The 22,003-nt window shown below is 48.4% G+C and overlaps 1 pseudogene; it reads right to left on the reverse strand.

Moving 5' to 3' along the window:
- The window catches only part of LOC136640328 (zinc finger protein 208-like), a 211,533-nt pseudogene that overhangs the window by 184,969 nt on the left and 4,561 nt on the right, over nt 1–22,003 (reverse strand).

Here is a 22,003-nt window from a genome sequence, read left to right on the forward strand (position 1 = left end):
TCTCCAGCAGCCACCAGAGACCATGCCTTGGCATGTACGCTTGGACAGTCCCAATGTTTTGATCCTTGATTCTGTTCTCTCTATTGGATTCCTTTCTCTCTCTCCTCGTTGGTTCAGGCTTCTAGCACTTACTGTTTACTGTACTGGCTCCTAGCGATGCTTAAGGTTTCCACCTCCATCTCCTACTTCCGTCCTCCTTTCTTCTTCTCAGCAGAACATCCAGCAACCAGACGTCCAGCCCTTGCTATCCTCTGCCACCTTCCAACCCCTTGATACTCACTCGCCTTCTCCCCTCCTACACAACCCGCCCGAACGTATTCTTCCTTTACTAGACTGTAAGCCTGTGGGCAGGAGGCTTCTTTTGGAATTATTGTACAACACCTAACACAAGCAGGCGCTTTATAAATAAGAATGATAATAAATGAATCTCAAATGCTTTGAAGGCTGGAAAACATTCAGCCAAAGTTTAAGGGAATGCAAATTTGTCACCAAACCAATACAAGCTCCCTTCCAGCTCCCCCTTCCGCCCATAATGTTTACTTCCTGAAAAGCACAGTGGTGGCAGAAGTACTGTTTATGCCCATCTATACTGCTGGCCCATCCCTGAGGACACCCGATGTGGGTCGCATCAGTGGCTGGTGGCTGAGGGGGCAGCGGATTAGGGGTACCTCTCAGCCCAAGGCTGTCACTGCTGCCTCCAACCTGCTACCAGTGCAAACCACAGCAATCCGCTTCCCACTGGCTTGAGCAAGAAACAGACCATTTCGCTTCTTACTGTGTTCCTCATGTGCTTCTGTGAAACCTGGATAAAAAGTGCTGTTCCTGTAAATCAGTGGTTCTCAAACTTTTAGCACCGGGACCCACTTTTTAGAAGGAGAATCTGTCAGGAGCTGCTGGAAGTGATGTCGTGACCGGAAGTGACATCATCCCGCAGGGAAATTTTTAACCGTCCTAGGCTGTAATCCTACCCACACTTACCCAGGATAAGTCCCATTGACTCTCATTGTTAAAAGCATATACAGAGTAGCCTGTTCAAAGTACAAATCTGTAAGGTTTCCCCAAATGCAGTCCAATGCCATGGCAGCATCAAGTCTAATATGTTAAAAATAAATGAATAGGGATCCACCTGGTGGGTCCTGACCCACAGTTTGAGGAACACTGCTGTAAATGGAACCAGAAGTCTTGCACATCCAGATTTCACAAGCGGCGTATGAGAGCATGGTAAAGGGCTTTGTCTTTGCTTTGTAATGACATAATTCAGAGTCATGTCTCATGTAACTTATTTGAGTACAATGCCTGGCTTCTCAGAATCCTTTCCATGTCTTCAGCAGCACCTGCCAAGAAGCCTCTGTGTGTTATGGAGGATTTTGGGAAAAGCACTACTGGTAGATTACCCCTTGCCCGGACATGTGAAATCCGGACTATTCCAAAATCCAGACATCTTTGTCCTAGACTCTTTTTCTATAGTGTGGACATTAGACTGCCCTGTGCTCATTCCCACGTACAGTGCAGGTACAGGCAGGTTCTGTTATCTGCCCAGTAGTGGGTACCTATACAGACATTGTTGAAAAATATCAGAGACCAGCAGACATCTGTATGGATAACAGTGAAAAGGGCAAGAGGAAGCAGTTCTCATTATATTTATGCAATTATTCTGAAATCCAAACAAATCCAAAATCATAAGAACATAAGAACAGCCCCGCTGGATCAGGCCAAAGGCCCATCTAGTCCAGCTTCCTGTATCTCACAGCGGCCCACCAAATGCCCCAGGGAGCACACCAGATAACAAGAGACCTCATCCTGGTGCTCTCCCTTGCATCTGACATAGCCCTAAAATCTGACATTGCATCTAAAATCAGGAGGTTGCACATACACATCATGGCTTGTAACCCATAATGGATTTTTCCTCCAGAAACTCGTCCAATCCCCTTTGAAAGGTGTCCAGGCCAGATGCCATCACCACATCCTGTGGCAAGGAGTTCCACAGACCAACCACACACTGAGTAAAGAAATATTTTCTTTCTAACTCTCCCAACACTCAATTTGAGTGGATGTCCCCTGGTTCTGGTGTTGTGTGAGAGTGTAAAGAGCATCTCTCTATCCACTCTGTCCATCCCCTGCATGATTTTGTATGTCTTAAACATGTCCAACCTCAGGCGCCTTTTTTCTGGACCAGGAGTCTCTAAACTTTGCGGCCAAAGAGCCACATCAAATATCTGGCACAGTGTTGAGGGCCTGAAAAAAAAATTAAATATGAAATTTAAATAAATACATTAGAGTTAGATCTTGGATGGAATGAATGAATGAATGAATGAATGAATGAATGGGCTCAAATGTCCAGGATTTCTCCAAGCACCACACAGCCCAAGAAATAAAGCACACACTTAAATGGACCCCCATTCCCCCACCCCATAAACACAACTCTGGTTGTGTTTGGTCAACTGGGTCAGAGGCTCTCGGGGGATCAGAGGCTGACTGCGGGCTGGATAGAGACTCTCCAAGGGCCTCATCTGGCCCCCCAGGCTGGGGTTTGGAGACCCCTGTTCTAGACTGAAGAGGCCCAAATGACGTAGCCTTTCCTTGTAAGGAAGGTGCCCCAACCCAGTAATCATTTTAATCACGCTTTTTTCATTTCTACAATATCCTTTTTGAGATGCGGCGACCAGAACTGGACACAATACTCCAGGTGTGGCCTTACCATCGATTTGTACAAAGGCATTATAATATTAGCCGTCTTATTCTCAATACCTTTTCTAATTATCCCCAGCATGGAATTAGCCTTCCACCGCCACTGCACATTGGGTTGACGCTTTCATCGAGGTGACCACCAGCAAGATCTCTCTCTTGATCTGTTACAGACAGCTCAGAACCCATTAGCCTTAATAATTTTTGGGTGGATTCCAGGCAAGGAGTGGGCAGAACAGGGTGGACGGAGGGGAGGATCAGACCTGGAAGAGGGCTGGGACTGGTGGAGGCCCTGCCAGATACAAGCTAAGAAGCCTGACATGGAGCTCCTCCAGTCTGCACTGGCTATTTTGCTGGAGGAGGACTGGAGGAGACACATGCTGCTTCTGAGGAGCTCAGACGACCCTCTGGAGAGTCTGGTTTCCCTCAGTGTTGCTCATACCAAGTGGCATGGAGTTCCCATGACAGGTTTTGGCAACTAAAGCTTTCCCCTAATGTCCTGCAGTGACTCCTCTGACTCCAGGATGAGAGATGGACAGACACAAGGCTTCATTCTCCGAGGGCTGCTTTAAGTCACTACATCCAGATATGTCAATGCAGGACTAAAAGCTGAGTCACCCCTGCTAACTGGGCAAAGAGGCACCTGTCAAAATGGTGTCCTCTTATATTAAGCAAGGGGAGAGCAACTCTCCCTCTTCACCCCAGCATGGCATCTTTTCCAGTGGCTGTTGCTGGTATTTTTTTTGTTTTTAGACTGCAAGCCCTTTGGGGACAGGGAATCATTTGTCACTGCTGTGTAAACTGCTGTGCACAGCTGCGATACAAGGACATCTGCAAGAGGGATCTGAAGGCCTTAGGAATGGACCTCAACAAGTGGGAAACCCTGGCCTCTGAGCGGCCCGCTTGGAGGCAGGCTGTGCAGCATGGCCTTTCCCAGCTTGAAGAGACACTTGGCCAACAGTCTGAGGCAAAGAAGGAAGGCCCATAGCCAGGGAGACAGACCGGGAACAGACTGCACTTGCTCCCGGTGTGGAAGGGATTGTCACTCCCGAATTGGCCTTTTCAGCCACAATAGACGCTGTTCCAGAACCACCTTTCAGAGCGCGATACCAGAGTCTTTCGAGACTGAAGGTTGCCAACTAACCCTGCTGAAAAGCTGAATACTGTATAAATATTCTTAATATAATATATATATAGCGTCTTCCTTGCCCCTGGCAATTTGGGACTTCCTTCTATATCCCAAAGGGCTGGAAACCCCCCACACGCCCAGGATATCCCCAGGCAGGGTAGCAGTTTTGGCACCTGGACTGAGAAAGTTCCAGAGCCAGCCCAAGACCTTCTGGCACCTAAGGTGTGCACGTCATACTACAATGTCTATCCACCTCTCTCTGTAAAGCTCTCTGGTAAGTTGCAGCGTATTTAGAGCAGCTTCAAAGACGGACACTGCGTGCAACCTTGATTCCTGCAGGCATAAGAACAACAGCCCTGCTGGATCAGGCCAAAGGTCCATCTGGTCCAGCTTCCTGTATCTTACAGCGGCACACCAGAGGCCTCAGGAAGCACATAAGACAAGATACTTGCATCCCACAGCACACTGAGTTTTTACTCTTTTAGAAAGTTACAAAGTAGGGGAATCTCAAATTGGGGGGAGCCTGCAGTGTGGCTGGCTGCAGCATGTACACACACAGGTGTGGGAGTTGCACATTCCTTTTAAAAAAAATATGCACATGAGGAGCTGGAAAGGCAGGGCACATAAGAACAGGCATTTCAAGGGCAACCTGGTGTAAAGCTTGTGTTTTCACTGGAGGCTCTGATTGTCTCTAAGCCAGGGGTGCCCAAACCTTGGCCCTGGGGCCACTTGCGGCCCTCGAGGCCTCTCAATGCAGCCCTCAGGGAGCCCCCAGTCTCCAATGAGCCTCTGGCCCTCCGGAGATTTGTTGGAGCCCACACTGGCCTGACACAGTGTGAGGGGGACTTTTTGACGTCTTGCATGAGCTGTGGGATGAAGACTCCCTCCACTGCTTGCTGTTTTACATCTGTAATGCTGCAGTGGCAGTGAAGGAAAGGCCAGCCTTGCTTTGTACAAGGCCTTTTATAGGCCTTGAGCTATTGCAAGACCTTCATTCATTCATATAAGTTCATCTTTAATATATTCATTTATGTAAATTTATTCAAATTTATTCAAATTTTAAATGTAAATTAATCCCCCCCCCCGGCCCCTGACACAGTGTCTGAGAGATGACGTGGCCCTCCTGCCAAAAACTTTGGACACCCCTGCACTGGGGGAAAAAAAATCTTTATTTGGCTGGAGGTTTTGTGTACAGAAAACATTGCCTTGTGAAGATACTGTACATGGGTACTGCAATTCATTTGCCTGGCCAATAGTCACAGCACTAATACAAGTCCCTCCATTTCAAAGTCTTTTCTGAAAAAGAAAGAAAAATCCATAAAAGCAGTTGTTTACAGAAATATTCTCACAACAGATTTCTCTTGTGTGCTATTTTGTGTAAGCTGGTGGTGAAAACATAGTAAAAGATGCAAAAAAGCCTGTCACTGCCTTCTGTTTAGAACACAGCTTGGCAAACAAAAAGTTCAGTTCCGGCATATTCAAATCCATTTGGGAAAAAAGTGGTTTGGTTTGCCCAATTTTCTGCTAACTGTTTTCTGAACATCTCTGTTTTGTCCAGGTTGAATTAGATCATAAGAACAGCCCTGCTGGATCAGGCCATAGGCCCATCTAGTCCAGCTTCTTGTATATCACAGCAGCCCACCAAATGCCCCAGGGAGCACATCAGATAACAAGAGACCTGCATCCCGGTGCCCTCCCTTGCATCTGGCATTCTGACATAGCCCATTTCTAAAATCAGGAGGTTGCACATACACATCATGGCTTGTAACCTGTGATGGACTTTTCCTCCAGAAATTTGTCCAATTCCCTTTTAAAAGGATCTAGGCCAGATGCCATCACCACATTATGTGGCAAGGAGTTCCACAGACCAACTATACGCTGAGTGTAGGATCTATGGATACCTGCTTTAGAATAACAAACCACAACTAGAATAAACCACAGTTCCTCAAGTTCAGATTACACATGGTTTAACTGAAAGGAAAAACTTTCATTCTTTTACTGTGGTGCTCGAAGGAAAAGAAGAGAGTGAGCCCAAAAAGGAAGCAGTCCGATTTATGATCATCTATTTTAAACCATGGTTTCTAAACCATGGTTTAAAATAGGTTATCATAAATGGGAAATCATCTAAATTTTAGATGATTTTCTGAACTGGCACTATGTCTATTTTTCTTCACTGAAGATTTTCAAACATTTAATCAGAAATGACCTGTGAATATAGTCCCTCCCAAATGTAAGAATTTACAGGCGGGGGGACCTCTTTGCAGCAATTCCATTCCCCCCCCCATGGATAAGGAAACTGCAGATATGGAGTAATTCTATATGACTAGCACCCCCTGTGTCCATCACAAGTACCTTTGATTTTCATAGCTGCAGGGCCAGTGTTTGTTCCTTAACATTCTTCGTAAACTAAAGAACCAAACATGCCAGCAACAAACCTGCATTCTACAGAGAGGAAACAAACTAAACATTACCCAGCACTATTTCTTTACCCGGCGTGTGGTTAGTCTGTGGAACTCCTTGCCACAGGAAGTAGTGATGGCATCTTGCCTGGGTGCCTTTAAGAGGGGATTGGACAAATTTCTGGAGGAAAAGTTCATCACGGGTTACAAGTCATGGTAGGTATGTGCAAGCTCTTGGTTTTATAGGTAGGCTGCCTCTGATTGCCAGATGCAGGAGAGGGCACCAGGATGCAGGTTGTGTCTGTTGTCTTGTGTGCTCCCTGGGGCATTTGCTGGGCCACTGTGAGATACAGGAAGCTGAGCTAGATGGGCCTTTGGCCTGATCCAGCGGGGCTCTTCTTATGTTCTTATGTTCGCAAGAAGCAGGAGTTCCTGCTTCCTTTTTTTGTTCAGTTACAGCCAAATCCTATCCAATATTCCAGTGCTGGTGCAGCTGTGACAATGGGGCAAGCAGTGCATGCTTGGGAAATGCATGGTGCATGGTGGGAAGCAGTGCATGGTGGGAAGGCAGTCACAGGGGGCCACTCAAGGTATGGGATCACTCAAGGTATGGGAACAATGCAGACTCATTTGGTCTGCATTGTTCCTGCACCGGTGCTGGGAAGTTGGATAGGATTTTGGCCCTCAGTCTCCCACTAGCCTTCAGGCCAACTGCCTGCACATTCAGTTCAGCAAGAAAGGAACAAACACTTGTGACTGCAAGCACAACTGTAAAAATTAAGATAGTTTTAATGGTGGGGGGACGGCGGATCCAGATACATGGATAACTGACTCCGAGGATACCGGATCCGCGAATATGGGGGCTTGCCTGTATATGGATCCTCTCCCACCTGTATTTATTATCATTTTTAATGAGAAATAAGGTTTAGGCATCAACGGAATCTCTTCCCACACTGCAAATGTTTGCAGGATTTCTAGCCTGTGTGGGTTTTTTCATGTTTAATCAGAAGCCACTTCTGACTGAAGCTCCTCTCACAGGTGGCACATTTATAGGGTTTCTCTCCTGTGTGAGTTCTCTCATGTCTGATAAGGTCTGAACGCTCAAAGAAGGTTTTCCCACAGGCAGAGCACTGGTGCGGTTTTTCCCCTGTGTGCTTCTTTTTATGTTTGATAAGGTTCCAGTTATAAACGAAGCTCTTTCCACAGGTGGAGCAAGTATACAGTTTCTCTCCCCCATGAGTCCTCTCGTGCTTGATCAGGAGAGAATTACGGCTGAAGCACTTCCCGCAGGCTGAGCACTGGAACGGCCTCTCCTCCGCATGGGTTCTCTCATGGAAAATGAGATTTGACCTCTGGCAGAAACCTTTACCACAGTAAGAGCATTTACGGGGCCTTTCCAAAGCATGGATTCGCTGATTTCTCACAAGCTGGTCCTTGCGAATGAGGCTTTTCCCACACTCAGTGCATTGAAGTGGTGTCTCTTGAGCACAGACTCTTCCATGTTTGGGAAAGCCTAACTCCTGCCTGAAGCCTTCCTTGGGCATCTCTTCTTTGTGCTCTAGAAGGCTTTTAAGGAGGATTTTGTTTGCCATGTCAGGAGTGGGTTTATTCATTCTGCTTCCTGGAGGGCTTCTCTGCCACCTCTTTGGGCTTTGCCAATTCCCAGAACTGTTTTCTTCTTCCTGATTCTGGGAAATGTTCTCTCTCACTCTCCTTTGGGATGCCTCATCTGGCTCAGAATTTTCCAGAATTTTTTCTCCAGAAACATTCACTTGCATGCAACCTTTGAGAAAGCAGAGGAAAAAAAATGTCAAGACTTTTGCTGCTGTCACTGTATGAAATCTCCCTCGCTTTAAGATCTGGAAGCACAACCTTGCTCAGTGTTTCATCACATCACATGGTGGTTCGGAAATGGCCATCCCTGACGAGTTTTCAAAGACCAGCAAGACAACTTTGTGCTCAGACAGGCTTTTGGTCAGGGGCAAATTGCTGAGACACTTTTTGAATCCAAAGTATTCAAGTTGAATCCAAAGTATTCAAAATAAAGAATCCAAAGCAAAAATTTCTTTTAAATGCAATGTTTAATTAGGTAGAGACCCAGTTAATACCAGTACAGTATGCCTGATCTTGTCTGATCTCGGAAGCTAAGCAGGGTCAGGCCTGGTTAGTACTTGGATGGGAGACCGCCTGGGAATACTGGGTGCTGTAGGCTTATACCATAGTCTTTCGAGACTGAAGGTTGCCAACCAACCAATTAGGTATGACAGTGGCATGACAGTGACTTTGAAAGTCTCATTTTAGGATTCTTGCCATCCCTAAAATGAGAGTCCAGTAATATACCACATTTGTGTATATCTAGGGCCCAATCCTGTGGTGATGGGGGCAGTCATGGAGGCCACCTCAAGGTAAGGGAATGTTTGTTCCTTTACCTTGGGGCTTTGTTGTGGCTGCACCCATGCTGGAAAAAGTATGTTCTTCCACCAATGTTCAAGGTGGCTGATAACAAATTTAAGAGCATGAACTTTCACCACACGCACTTGATTCATTAAAGATGAATCATGACATCTCAAAGAGAAAAACATGAATAACATGAGTTCTGTGGAACATGAGTTCTGTGGAACTCCTTGCCACAGGATGTGGTGATGACGTCTGGCCTGGATGCCTTTAAAAGGGGATTGGACAAGTTTCTGGAGGAAAAATCCATTATGCGTTACAAGCCATGATGTGTATGTGCAACCTCCTAATTTTAGAAATGGGCTATGTCAGATGCCAGGGAGGGCACCAGGAAGCAGGTCTCTTTTTATCTGGTGTGCTCCCTGGGACATTTGGTGGGCCGCTGTGAGATACAGGAAGCTGGACTAGATGGGCCTATGGCCTGATCCAGTGGGGCTGTTCTTATGTACTTAATAAGCAAACGGAAGAACATGGAATATATAAGATTATGATGAGAGGGGGTGCTCCAGGGTATTTAGTAGGGCAGCCATTTTCAACCACTGTGCCGTGGCACACTGGTGTGCCGCAAATGTTTGGTGGAGGGTCATTTATTAATTGGACCATTGGGGGATATGAGCCCCCCACCAACAGCATGGTGTGCCTTATCAATTGTTCAAAAACCGATGGTGTGCCTTGACAATTTTAGTACCTTCTCAGTGAGCCATGAGACAAAAAAGGTTGACAATCACTGTAGTCACACACTGTGAACACAATCCACGAACCACAGAGCAAAAGTTGACGCATAAGCAATCCTTACCCAGCAGCCTGGCCTCCCCGTCTTCTTCCTGCTTGGCCTCCTTCCACAGCTGCCTCTCCGCAGGGCCAGATGGAACAGAGTCTGCCTTGAAGGAACTTGCGGTGGCCTCTTCCAATCTTGTCACCAGCTGAAATAGTAAGAACATAAGAACATAAGAAGAGCCCTGCTGGATCAGGCCAAAGGCCCATCTACTCCAGCTTCCTGGACTAGTGAGAATCACTTTTAGAGGAGAGAGACCAGACTGCAGAGGATGACTGCCACCCTCTACCCCCAGCAATTTTCAACTTTTTTCATCTAACAGCACATTGATAAGGTGCTAAAGGTGTCAAGGTACACCATCAGTTTTTTTTGACAATTGACAAGGCAAACCATGCTCCTGATGGAGGGCTCACATCCCCCCCAGTTGGCCCTACTAACAAATGTTCCTCCCCAAAACTCTTGTGGCACACCTGTGGACCATTTGCGACACACTGGGTGGAAGATGCTGCTCTACCCTGTGTCCCAGTGAGCAAACTTTGCCCTTCCCAGCACTGATTGCAATCCAGGAGAGGCTGAAAATGACCAGCTTTCAAACAGCCTCCTGCTCCCCTTTACTCTTTGCCCCAACTTTAAGCATAAGCCTCTCATGGCCAAGATGAAACCTTCTCACCTGCTGTTCCCAACCGCTCGCCTCCTGTTGCATCTGCAGGAAATCTTCTGCAAGGGTTACTGCCTGGACACAGGTCTCTGGGCCACGTTCCCTGACCCACCTCTGGATCTCTGGTGGCAGGATGGTCAAGAACTGCTCCAAGATCAGCAGTTCCAGGATCTGCTCTTTGGAATGCCTGTCGATCTTCAGCCACCGACAGCAAAGTTCTTGGAGGTGGCCATAAGCTCCGCGCGGCCCCTCTGCCTCCTGGTAGCAGAAATGCCTGAAGTGTTGGCGTTGCTTCTCGCTGCTGATGGCATCTCTTTTTAAGATGGCCACCTTCACTTTCCCATAGTCCTCTCTGTCTTTGGCCTCCAGACTCACAAATGCCTGCTTGGCCCCTCCACTGAGAGCTGGCAGGAGTCGGGCCACCCATTCGTCCTTGGGCCACCGGCAGGCCTCGGCCACTTGCTCAAAGGAGGCCAGGAAGGCCTTGGCATCATCCCAGGGTGGGGGTTCCTCTTGCAAATGAGGGGTTTCCAGCCTTGGCTGAGGGCACTCCACTGTCTTCAGGAACTCCTGCCATTGCATTTCCCAGTGCTGAAGCAGCCCCTCACCTGGCTCCTGTTTCACCTGTATTTCTGGTATTCTCTGCAGGACTTTTCCGATACTCTCCATGTGAGAGAAAGGAAGGTCTTCTCGGGCACCCTGTGCGCCCTCTCCGTGTGTACGGCCTGCTGGGTCTTGCTCCTCCATTTTCATTCCAGCCTGATCTCACAGTAATTCTTCCTAGGTACTGAAACTGGTAGAATAAAATGGAGGATGCCAGAGGTCCTATTCTCCTAGACTGGGGCAGCGGGTTTCTCTCTGGGGAAGAAAGGCAGAAGCGGGACTGAGAGAGAGCAAAGGTGCTGCCACCACAGTCTTACAACACCCACATACAAAGTTTAAGAACTGCCTTTCGAGACTTTATCATCACGCAGTGAGAGACGTGCATTCCTGCTGCATGTACCTCCTGCCAGTGGTATAGCTACAGGGGGTGCAAAGTGCTTTGCAGGGAGCCTCACCGAAGCGTGCCAGCGGCCTCTCCCCTGAGGAGCCATTCTGGGTGGTAGGAGCAAAACGGAGGTGAATGCAAAGCCTTATGAGGAAAGGCTACGGCATCTGGGCCTCTTCAGCCTAGAAAAGAGGCGCCTGAGGGGGTACATGACTGAGACATACAAAATCATGCAGGGGATGGATATAGTGGATAGAGGGATGCTCTTTTCCCTCTCACATAACACCAGAACCAGCGGACATCCACGAAAGTTTTGGGAGAGTTAGGACAGACAAAAGAAAGTATTTCTTTACCCAACATGTAATTAGTCTATGGAACTCCATGCCACAGAAAGTAGTGATGGATGCCTTTAAGAGGGGATTGGACAAATTTTGGGAGGAAAAGTTCATCACGGGTGACAAGCCATGGTAGGTATGTGCAAGGTAGAGGTAGGCTGCCTCTGGTTGCCAAATGCAGGGGAGGGCACCAGAATGCAGGTTGTCTTGTGTGTTCCCTGAAGCATTTGGTGGGCCACTGTGAGACACAGGAAGCTGGACTAGATGGACCTTTGGCCTGATCCAGCAGAGCTCTTCTTATGTAAAAGGTTACTAATTGTGACATCCTTAGTAATTTACTTCTCAATTTCCATGTCCTCCTTTGCCATCCTGTCCATTTATATTTCTTGCCAGAGTAGATTTACTAAATCAGGGGCAACACTTTGGCTTCTTTAAGGAAGGTCTTTCGACTTTCTTTCGATGTGTGTTTCAACTGGTTTTTAAATGGAATTTCAGTGGAAAGTGACTGCCGGGAGTCTCTCCGCTTTTTAGTTGCGCTTTGCCTGGCATCTGCGCCACCCTGGGACGTTTTCTGAAGGGTGACGTTGAACATTTACATAAAGAAAAAGAAATAGTTGGGGGCTCTTTTCACCGCTATCCCTGCCCTAAAGTCTCATGGGGGGGAGATAATTTTCTCTGCCCCCCACCTGGAGATGCTTCCAGGGACTGTGACATCTGCACACAAACCAGGTACTTTGCCACTAAGCCGTGGCCCGTTTCCAAAGACTCAGTTCCCCCCCATTACAAATTTTCCCCCATCCTAAAATAAGCAGAAGTGATGACCCTGTTATGCCTTCAACAGAACCAGGAGAGGGGGATCATTTCACTAATGCAGGAAGAATGGCATGGAGAGGGTCCTGCTGAGGATAGATGGGGGGCTGAGATGTAGGGGTGGGGGGCAGGTTTATTCTCTCCCCCATTTGGTGCCTCCTCCCATTAAGAAATGCATTCCCCCCCCCCAACTCACCTCTCCATGCAGACAGGTCTTCCTCTCCCTCCTCCCCTGTTTCTGCTACTATTTCAAAACCAAACCCCTCCTGGACAGGAAAAGAGCCTCCCAACTCCTTCCTAGCCCCCCCATCTCATGCTTCTTTGGCCTCTCTAGCAAGCAGCTCTCGGTAGCTTTAACCCTTTGAAAACCTTGCAAAGAAATAGAGCAAAAATCTATTTCAGTGGGTCTCACACATTTAGCACTGGGACCCACTTTTTAGCAGGAGAATCTGTCAGGACCCACCGGAAAGTGATGTCATGATCATTCTGGTTAGCAACCTTCAGTCTTGAAAGACTATGGTATAAGCCAGGGGTGTCCAAAGTTTTCGGCAGGAGGGCCACATCATCTCTCTGACACTGTGTCGGGGGCCGGGGGGGGGGGAGAATTCATTTACATTTAAAATTTGAATAAATTTACATAAGTTTACATAAATTAATATACTAGAGGTGGAACTTATATGAATGAATGAAGGTCCTGCAATAGCTCAAGGCCTATAAAAGGCCTTGCACAAAGCAAGGCTGGCCTTTCCTTTGCTGCCGCTACTGCATCACAGACGTGAAACAGCAAGCAGTGGAGGGAGCCCTCGTCCCTCAGCTCACGCAAGAAGTCTAATAGTCGCCCTCACGCTGAGAGCGGTTGCGTCGGGCCAGTGTGGGCTCCAGCAAGTTTCCAGAGGGCCAGAGGCTCATTGGAGACTGGGGTGTCCCTGAGGGCCGCATTGGGAGTCCTTGAGGGCCGCAAGTGGCCCCAGGGCCGGGGTTTGGGCACCCCTGGTATAAGCCTACAGCACCCGGTATTCCCAGGCAGTCTCCCATCCAAGTACTAACCAGGCCTGACCTTGCTTAGCTTCCAAGATCAGACAAGATCAGGCATGTGCAGGGTAACAGTTGCTACATGTGTCATTCACATGACAGAAGTGACATCATCAAGCAGGAGCATTTTTACAACCCTAGGCTGCAATCCGACTCGCACTTACCCAGGAGTAAGTCCTATTTACTATCATTGTTGAAAAAACAACAATCTGGTGTGCTCCCTGGGGCATTTGGTGGGCCGCTGTGAGATACAGGAAGCTGGACTAGATGGGCCTATGGCCTGATCCAGTGGGGCTGTTCTTATGTTCTTATGTTCTTAACATACATAGTAGCCTGTTGAAAGTACAGAACTGTAACATTACCCCAAATGCAGTCACAATACTAATGTCGCATCAAGTCTAATATGTTGCAAATAAAATATTGAAATGAATGGGGACCCACCTGAAATTGGCTCACGATCCATCTAGTGGGTCCCGACCCACAGTTTGAGAAACACTGACCTCTTTGAAAAGAACTTTGCAATGAAGTGCTTTGTACTTTGTACTGGCAACCTTCAGTCTCGAAAGACTATGGTATCGCGCTCTGAAAGGTGGTTCTGGCACAGTGTCTAGTGTGGCTGAAAAGGCCAATCCGGGAGTGACAATCCCTTCCACACCGGGAGCAAGTGCAGTCTGTCCCTGGTCTGTCTCCCTGGCTATGGGCCTTCCTTCTTTGCCTCTTAGCCTCAGACTGTTGGCAAAGTGTCTCTTCAAACTGGGAAAGGCCATGCTGCACAGCCTGCCTCCAAGCGGGCCGCTCAGAGGCCAGGGTTTCCCACTTGTTGAGGTCCACTCCTAAGGCCTTCAGATCCCTCTTGCAGATGTCCTTGTATCGCAGCTGTGGTCTACCTGTAGGGCGCTTTCCTTGCACGAGTTCTCCATAGAGGAGATCCTTTGGGATCCGGCCATCATCCATTCTCACGACATGACCGAGCCAACGCAGTGCTTGAATGAAGCCAATGAAGTGCTTAATGTATAATGAAAGGGAAAAGAGGGCTCCGTTTCAGCAGCATTTTCCAAGCTCTGCTCCTCCATCCTTTTTTACATGGAGGCTCCATTGTTGACCCTCTTGGAGCCGGATCCTATGCAGGTCTACTCAGAAGTAAGTCCCATTAGAGTCAATGGGGTTTACTCCTAGGAAAGTGCGGATAGGATTGGGCTGTTAGTTGCTGGAAGTGTGTTTGTGGTCTTTTTGTTTGCCCTGATGGCTCCACATGGAAGCCATTTCAGCCCAGGGCTGTCAGTTTCTCCACCCCAGTTGCAAAATCCAGGCCAGCTGCAGAATTCCTGAATGCAGCACTGATGACCCTTGAATCATGCCTTTGAACAGAGAGGTGCAGGTGTGTTTCAGCCCAAGCCTAGGCATGTCTACTCAGAAGGAAGTCCCATTGAGTTCAGTGGAGCTTACTTCCCAGGACAGTGTGCATACTGTCACACAGTGTTGCAGCCCAAGTGTGTGTGGCTGGGGTGGGGGGGAGCAGTCCTTCCTTTGATGTGAAAGAGGCAGTGCCAGAAGGCTCCTGTCCCTGCTTGGAACAATGGGGAGCCTTTCTTGGGCAGTGCCACATCAGAGCAAGGACTGCTCCCCCCCCACTACACACACTCCTGGGAGTAAGTCCCACTGAACTCAATGGGACTTCCTTCTGAGTAGAAGGGGCAACACAGATGCAGCCTGATTGGGGGGGGGGGAGAGGAACCCCAGTGCTCTCCCTGCCCCTGCTTGGATCAGTGGGGAGCCTTAGAGTTGGGATTCCTCTCCCCCCCCAATCAGGCTGCATCTGCGCTGCCACCCCCATCCCTTCCCCTCACCTCTCCAAGCACCAACAGCCTCCCCCTCCTCCTGTTTCGGCTACAAGGAAGTGCAACACAGGCCCCCTCCCCTAGAAGCACCCACCCCAGGGTGACCAGATCCAATGGAGGACAGCACACCTATACCTCTAACCATTATATAGAAGAGGGAATTTTGGCAGGGGCAGCTTTAAAACCCTTCCCTGTTGAGCTGCCCCTGCCAAAATTCTCTCTTCTATGCAATGGTTAAAGGTATAAGTGTGCTGTCCTCCATTGGATCTGGTCACCCTGACCAACCCCTCCCTGGTTTGCAAGGTCCTCTCTGGGAAAGGGAGCTCTGCCACCAAACCAAAAACAGACGCCCCTTTTTATTTGGCCTGCAATGCTCCTTGGCTTGCACAAAAATATCACAGCTGTGGCTCAACCCCTTCCCTTAAGCCTCAACCTTTGATCAGGAAGAAGGAGTCAAAGCTCAGTGGAGGAGGACCTGCTTTGCACCCAAAAGATCCCAGGAGCAATCCCTGGCAGCCTGTCCAGGCAGCACTGAGGAAAAACTCCTGCCTGAAACTTCAGAGGCTTGCTGCCAGTCAGTGTTGGACATACCTGAGCCATTGGTCCGACTCGCCGTAAGGCAGCTTCCTATGTTCCAGAGAAGGTTCTGCTCCCTAATCTCAAAAGGACCAATGACTATAGTTGCTCATTGGGGAAAGACAGGCACTTCGTTCATGCCCAGAGGGCTAGAAGCAAAACACAAAAATGAAGTTTATAGCACCTTGTTGGGAAAGAATCATGTTCCCTGAATTAGGTAACTACCTGCATATGACAGGTTATATGCATATACATGAAATAGGATGCTTGAAATACATGAAATGTGGAAATGAACGCTTTCCACATGTGCTGCCTCCGATGCATCCTCGGCATCACCTGGCAGGACAAAGTTCCAAACAACACAGTCCTGGAAGAATCTCCAGCATGTATGCACTGCTGAAACAGAGACGCCTGCGTTGGCTTGGTCATGTCCTGAGAATGGATGATGGGCGGATCCCAAAGGATCTCCTCTATGGAGAACTCGTGCAAGGAAAGCGCCCTACAGGTAGACCACAGCTGCGCTACAAGGACATCTGCAAGAGGGATCTGAAGGCCTTAGGAGTGGACCTCAACAGGTGGGAAACCCTGGCCTCTGAGCGGCCCGCTTGGAGGCAGGCTGTGCAGCATGGCCTTTCCCAGTTTGAAGAGACACTTGGCCAACAGACTGAGGGAAGGAGGCAAAGAAGGAAGGCCCATAGCCAGGGAGACAGACCAGGGACAGACTGCACTTGCTCCTGGTGTGGAAGGGATTGTCACTCCCGAATCGGCCTTTTTAGCCACACTAGACGCTGTTCCAGAACCACCTTTCAGAGCGCGATACCAGAGTCTTTCGAGACTGAAGGTTGCCAACATGTAATGTAATGAAATAGGCCATCCTGAAGATCCATAGAAGCCCAAAACAGTTAACATCCTGGTACCTAAAATTGAGAAAATCAGGATAAATGAGTGCCAAAAGGCAGAGGACTTTTGCATCCATTCCAAGGATATTCCAAAAGGACGTGGTGGTCTTAACATTGTTTGGGTATTGTTTCTCAGGGTCAGGAACTAGCAATGGAGATATGGAAAAGGTTACAGTGGCATAGCTAGAGTGTCACAGCACTAAGTTTTTGCTTAAACTTAGTCACAGCACTAAGTTTTTGCAGGTTGCCTCACTGCGGAGTGCAAGCAGCCCTTCCCCCCCTTCAGAGCCATTCTGGGTGGTGGGTGCAAAATGGAGGTGAATCCCATCAGAAATGACTCTGAGGGGGAGGGGCCACTTACACATCGCGGTGAGGCTCCCTGCAAAACTTAGTGTTTTGCACCCTTTCTACACCACTGACTGTATTTCAGTATATACTTGAATCAATTACAGTCCATCAAATGCAGAATCAAACACTGTGGGGGAATTAGGGAGGGTTAGCCCCAGAAAAGACCAATACAGTGGGAGGTCAAAGAACTCAGGAGGCTGTACATTCACTTATTCTTTTATTTATTAAAGTTACTGATTTTTCTTGGACTAATGAATCTTACAAACACTTATTCTGCTAGGTTAATACCATTAAATTAGAACTAATCATACTAAACGCATAGATCTAAATCTACATATCAAGACCATCCTTTGTAAAACAATTTATACACCACCTTTCAGTCCCTAGTTTAGAGACACCCCCCCCTTTCCAACAGTAAACAATGACAAAAGAAATATCAGCACAAGGTATAAAACAAAGAAAAAACGGCACAATTAACAATTCAACAATAAACAAGCAACATCAAACAGTGCTTTCAACTCTACCTGTTGAACTAAGATAGTTATCATGAGTCAAGTACCTGCCTTTCCTAGGCAAGGTCATGATCCCTTGTCCAAAGATCTGGTGCATCATTTCTGAGTGTTCCTGGATGACCAGAAGGAATTTTAAAAATCATCTCAGCTGTCACAGCAACTGTGTCCATTTCTAATGCAAGTGGACCTTGCTACCGTATTGCACGCCCTGGAATCTTTTGTCTTGACTACTGTAATATGCTCTAAGTTGGGGGGGGGGCTTCCCCTTGAAGTCTACTTGGAAGCTTCAATTGGTCCAAAATGTGGCAGCACTTCTTTTGTCTGGGGCCAGTTGCAGAGGGCCACATTCCACCAGCTCTACAAGACCCTTCCAGACAGCCACTCGGCTGAAATCTCTTAGTATTGCTGCTACACTGGCTCTTAGTTTGAAGATATGGTTTCTTCACTGGTTGAATGGTTTCTTCCATTGTTTTTTGCTGCTTTGTTACTGTTTAGGGTTTATTTGTTCTTGAAAAGGCTGTTTCACACTAGAAGCTGTTCCAGAACCACCATTCAGAGCTTGATACCATAGTCTTTCGAGACCAGAAGGTTGCCAACTACTATTTGTTCTTGGATTGACACATTTAAATTGAAAGCCATTCAGAGGATATATTTAAATGAAAAACAGGTGAAAAATTACCCAAATAAAATAATCACAAGGGACCTTGTGATTGTCCTTGAATGGCCAAAGCGGCCTCAATTGTAGGGCTAGCCCATTTATGAGGTTAACTGAAGCAGAGGAAAAGGGACAGACAATTTGTGACTACAGACAGTTGCCCTAGAAACACAGTCACAGAACCTGGAAGAGTTTTTCAGCAATTTTCAAACACTGTGCTCCAAACTCCTGCGGGTCTTTTGCAGCACACTGGTTGAAAATGACTGGACTGGAGAGAGTCTCTTAGTCAGAGGTTGCAACTTCTAGGCAGGTTGCAGCCCTGGTCAGTTGTGGTTGCATGCTATCTCCCACCTCTGCTTGGACTCTGGGAGGCTGTCAGAGTCTTGGGGAACTCTCTCCGCTCCTCTGATGAAACCTAGAGGCTAACCTCACAACCAAACAGCCAGGCTGCACCGTTTGGGTGCATAAGTATAGCTTCCCTTCCCTTGAAGGAAAACAGATAGGTGCTTGTTTCAGCATGGGGAGAGTGCTGGGCTTCTGCCTTTATGTTGCAACACCTCATCTCACTGGTTCATAAAGAGAGAGAGGGTCTTCTCCCATTTCCAAAAGCATAATGGTGGAGCTGAACCAATGAACGAAAATGGCCAACGCCTGCTAGAGTTTTGCTGTCATCACGGTCTCTGTGTCAGCAACACGTTCTTCAACACAAAGCCCCAACATAGAGTCTCTTGGAGACATCCAAGATCAAAGCACTGGCACCAGCTCGACCTGATCCTCACCAGACGCTCCAGCCTTCCCAGCATCAAGATCACACACAGTTATCATGGTGCTGCCTGCGACACTGACCACTCCCTGGTGTGCAGCAGAGTGAAACTGCAAACAAAGCGACTGTATCACACGAAAAAGGAAGGAAGACCTCGCATTGATACCAGCAAGACCCGGGATCAGAGAAAAGTGGAGGAATTTGCACAAGCGCTTGAGGAATCTCTTCCAGGCCCGGCCGACTCAAACACATCCAACAGATGGGAACATTTCAAGAATACCGTTTACAACACCGCCTTGTCCATATTCGGCAAGAAGACCAACAAGGCGGCAGACTGGTTTGAAGCCCACTCTGAGGAGTTGACACCAGTCATTGAGGAAAAGAGGAGAGCTCAAGCAGCATACAAGGCCTGTCCCAGTGAGCGCAACCTGCAGGTCCTCCGAACTGCTCGCAGCAAAGTCCAACAGACTGCCAGGAGATGTGCTAACGACTACTGGCTCCAGCTCTGTTCCGAGATACAGATAGCAGCTGACACGGGCAACATCAAGGGGATGTATGATGGTATCAAGCAGGCCCTAGGTCCAACACAGAGGAAAATTGCCCCTCTGAAGTCTGCAACAGGTGAGGACATCCAGGATCGGGCGCAGCAGATGGAACGCTGGGTGCAGCACTACTCTAAGCTATATTCCAGAGAAAATGTAGTCACCGAAGAAGCGCTGAACAACATTGAGTGCCTGCCTGTGTTGGAGGAGCTTGACAGTGAACCAACCCTAGAAGAACTTCACATGGCCCTGGACTCCCTTGCCTTTGGCAAGGCACCTGGAAAAGACAGCATCCCTGCTGAAGTCCTAAAATGCTGCAAAGAGATCATCGTCACTGAGCTGCATGAAATCCTCTGTCTCTGCTGGAGAGAAGGTGGAGTACCTCAAGACATGAGGGATGCAAACATCATCACGCTGTACAAGAACAAAGGTGACAGGGGTGACTGCAACAACTACCGTGGCATCTCTCTCCTTAGCGTTGTAGGAAAGCTGTTTGCCCGAGTTGCACTAAAGAGGCTCCAGGTACTTGCAGAGAGCGTCTATCCAGAATCGCAGTGTGGATTCCGAGCCAACAGGTCCACCACTGATATGGTATTCTCCCTTAGACAACTGCAGGAGAAATGCAGGGAGCAACGACAGCCACTCTTTATAGCCTTCATAGATCTCACGAAGGCTTTCGACCTGGTCAGCAGAGACGGCCTCTTCAAGATTCTCCCCAAGATCGGATGTCCACCCAGGCTCCTCAGCATCATCAGATCTTTCCACAAGGACATGGACTCTTCGCTCACAACAGGAGAGGAAACTGAGCGCTTTCCACATGCGCTGCCTCCGACGCATCCTCGGCATCACCTGGCAGGACAAAGTTCCAAACAACACAGTCCTGGAACGTGCTGGAATCCCTAGCATGTATTCACTGCTGAAACAGAGACGCCTGCGTTGGCTCGGTCATGTCGTGAGAATGGATGATGGCCGGATCCCAAAGGATCTCCTCTATGGAGAACTCGTGCAAGGAAAGCGCCCTACAGGTAGACCATAGCTGCGATACAAGGACTTCTGCAAGAGGGATCTGAAGGCCTTAAGGATGGACCTCAACAAGTGGGAAACCCTGGCCTCTGAGCGGCCCGCTTGGAGGCAGGCTGTGCAGCATGGCCTTTCCCAGTTTGAAGAGACACTTTGCCAACAGTCTGAGGCTAAGAGGCAAAGAAGGAAGGCCCATAGCCAGGGAGACAGACCAGGGACAGACTGCACTTGCTCCCGGTGGGGAAGGGATTGTCACTCCCGGATTGGCCTTTTCAGCCACACTAGACGCTGTGCCAGAACCACCTTTCAGAGCGCGATACCAGAGTCTTTCGAGACTGAAGGTTGCCCATACAATGGTGGAGCCCCAGGGTTGCAGAGACCGTAGCAAGTGCAAGAGGCTAACTGTGTGCTTTATGTGAATTAAACTTGTCCCTTCCTTTTATACCAACCTCCAGAGCAAATTTGGGGGGAAAGGGAAGAAAGCCACCATTGTCATCAGATGCAAGAAGGAGCTGGAAACTGGAGCTGACTGGGAAACCCAATCCCCACTTCCTTGCAATTATTCTTGTTACCATCTGAATGACCGCCCAACATGGCAACTCTCCATGGGCTGCACTAGGTTTAAATGCACACCATTTGGGCAGCTCTTTGAAGAATGCTCTGAAAATCTGTAAAGCTGTTCTCCCTTGGACAATTGCAAATACCTGTATTGGATCATGACACAGTGCTTCTAGTCTTCAGGAATGTTAAACGGGAATTTTGCAGGAACAAGCAGGCAGCACATCAACAGGAAGAACCTGTGGTGACCCAAAAAGGTCCTCTGTGTAAGGTCCCAATCTGGAGTTCTTTTTACATTTCAGGAGCCTCCTCAATGGGAAAAGGAATCTCAAGAGAGTCTCAAATCTTGAATGGTACAAGAAGGTCTACAGAGCTTGTGTCCTGAGTACACTTCTGTACTGCAGCGAGTCATGGACTCTTCGCTCACAACAGGAGAGGAAACTGAGCGCTTTCCACATGCGCTGCCTCCGACGCATCCTCGGCATCACCTGGCAGGACAAAGTTCCAAACAACACAGTCCTGGAACACAGTGCTGGAAACCCTAGCATGTATTCACTGCTGAAACAGAGACGCCTGCGTTGGCTTGGTCATGTCGTGAGAATGGATGATGGCCGGATCCCAAAGGATCTCCTCTATGGAGAACTCGTGCAAGGAAAGCGCCCTACAGGTAGACCACAGCTGCGATACAAGGACTTCTGCAAGAGGGATCTGAAGGCCTTAGGGATGGACCTCAACAGGTGGGAAACCCTGGCCTCTGAGCGGCCCGCTTGGAGGCAGGCTGTGCAGCATGGCCTTTCCCAGTTTGAAGAGACACTTTGCCAACAGTCTGAGGCTAAGAGGCAAAGAAGGAAGGCCCATAGCCAGGGAGACAGACCAGGGACAGACTGCACTTGCTCCCGGTGTGGAAGGGATTGTCACTCCCGGATTGGCATTTTCAGCCACACTAGACGCTGTGCCAGAACCACCTTTCAGAGCGCGATATCATAGTCTTTCGAGACTGAAGGTTGCCAATACAATACAAGAAGGT

The sequence above is a fragment of the Tiliqua scincoides genome, chromosome 2, assembly GCF_035046505.1.
Source record: "Tiliqua scincoides isolate rTilSci1 chromosome 2, rTilSci1.hap2, whole genome shotgun sequence".
In the NCBI taxonomy this organism is placed as follows: domain Eukaryota; kingdom Metazoa; phylum Chordata; class Lepidosauria; order Squamata; family Scincidae; genus Tiliqua; species Tiliqua scincoides.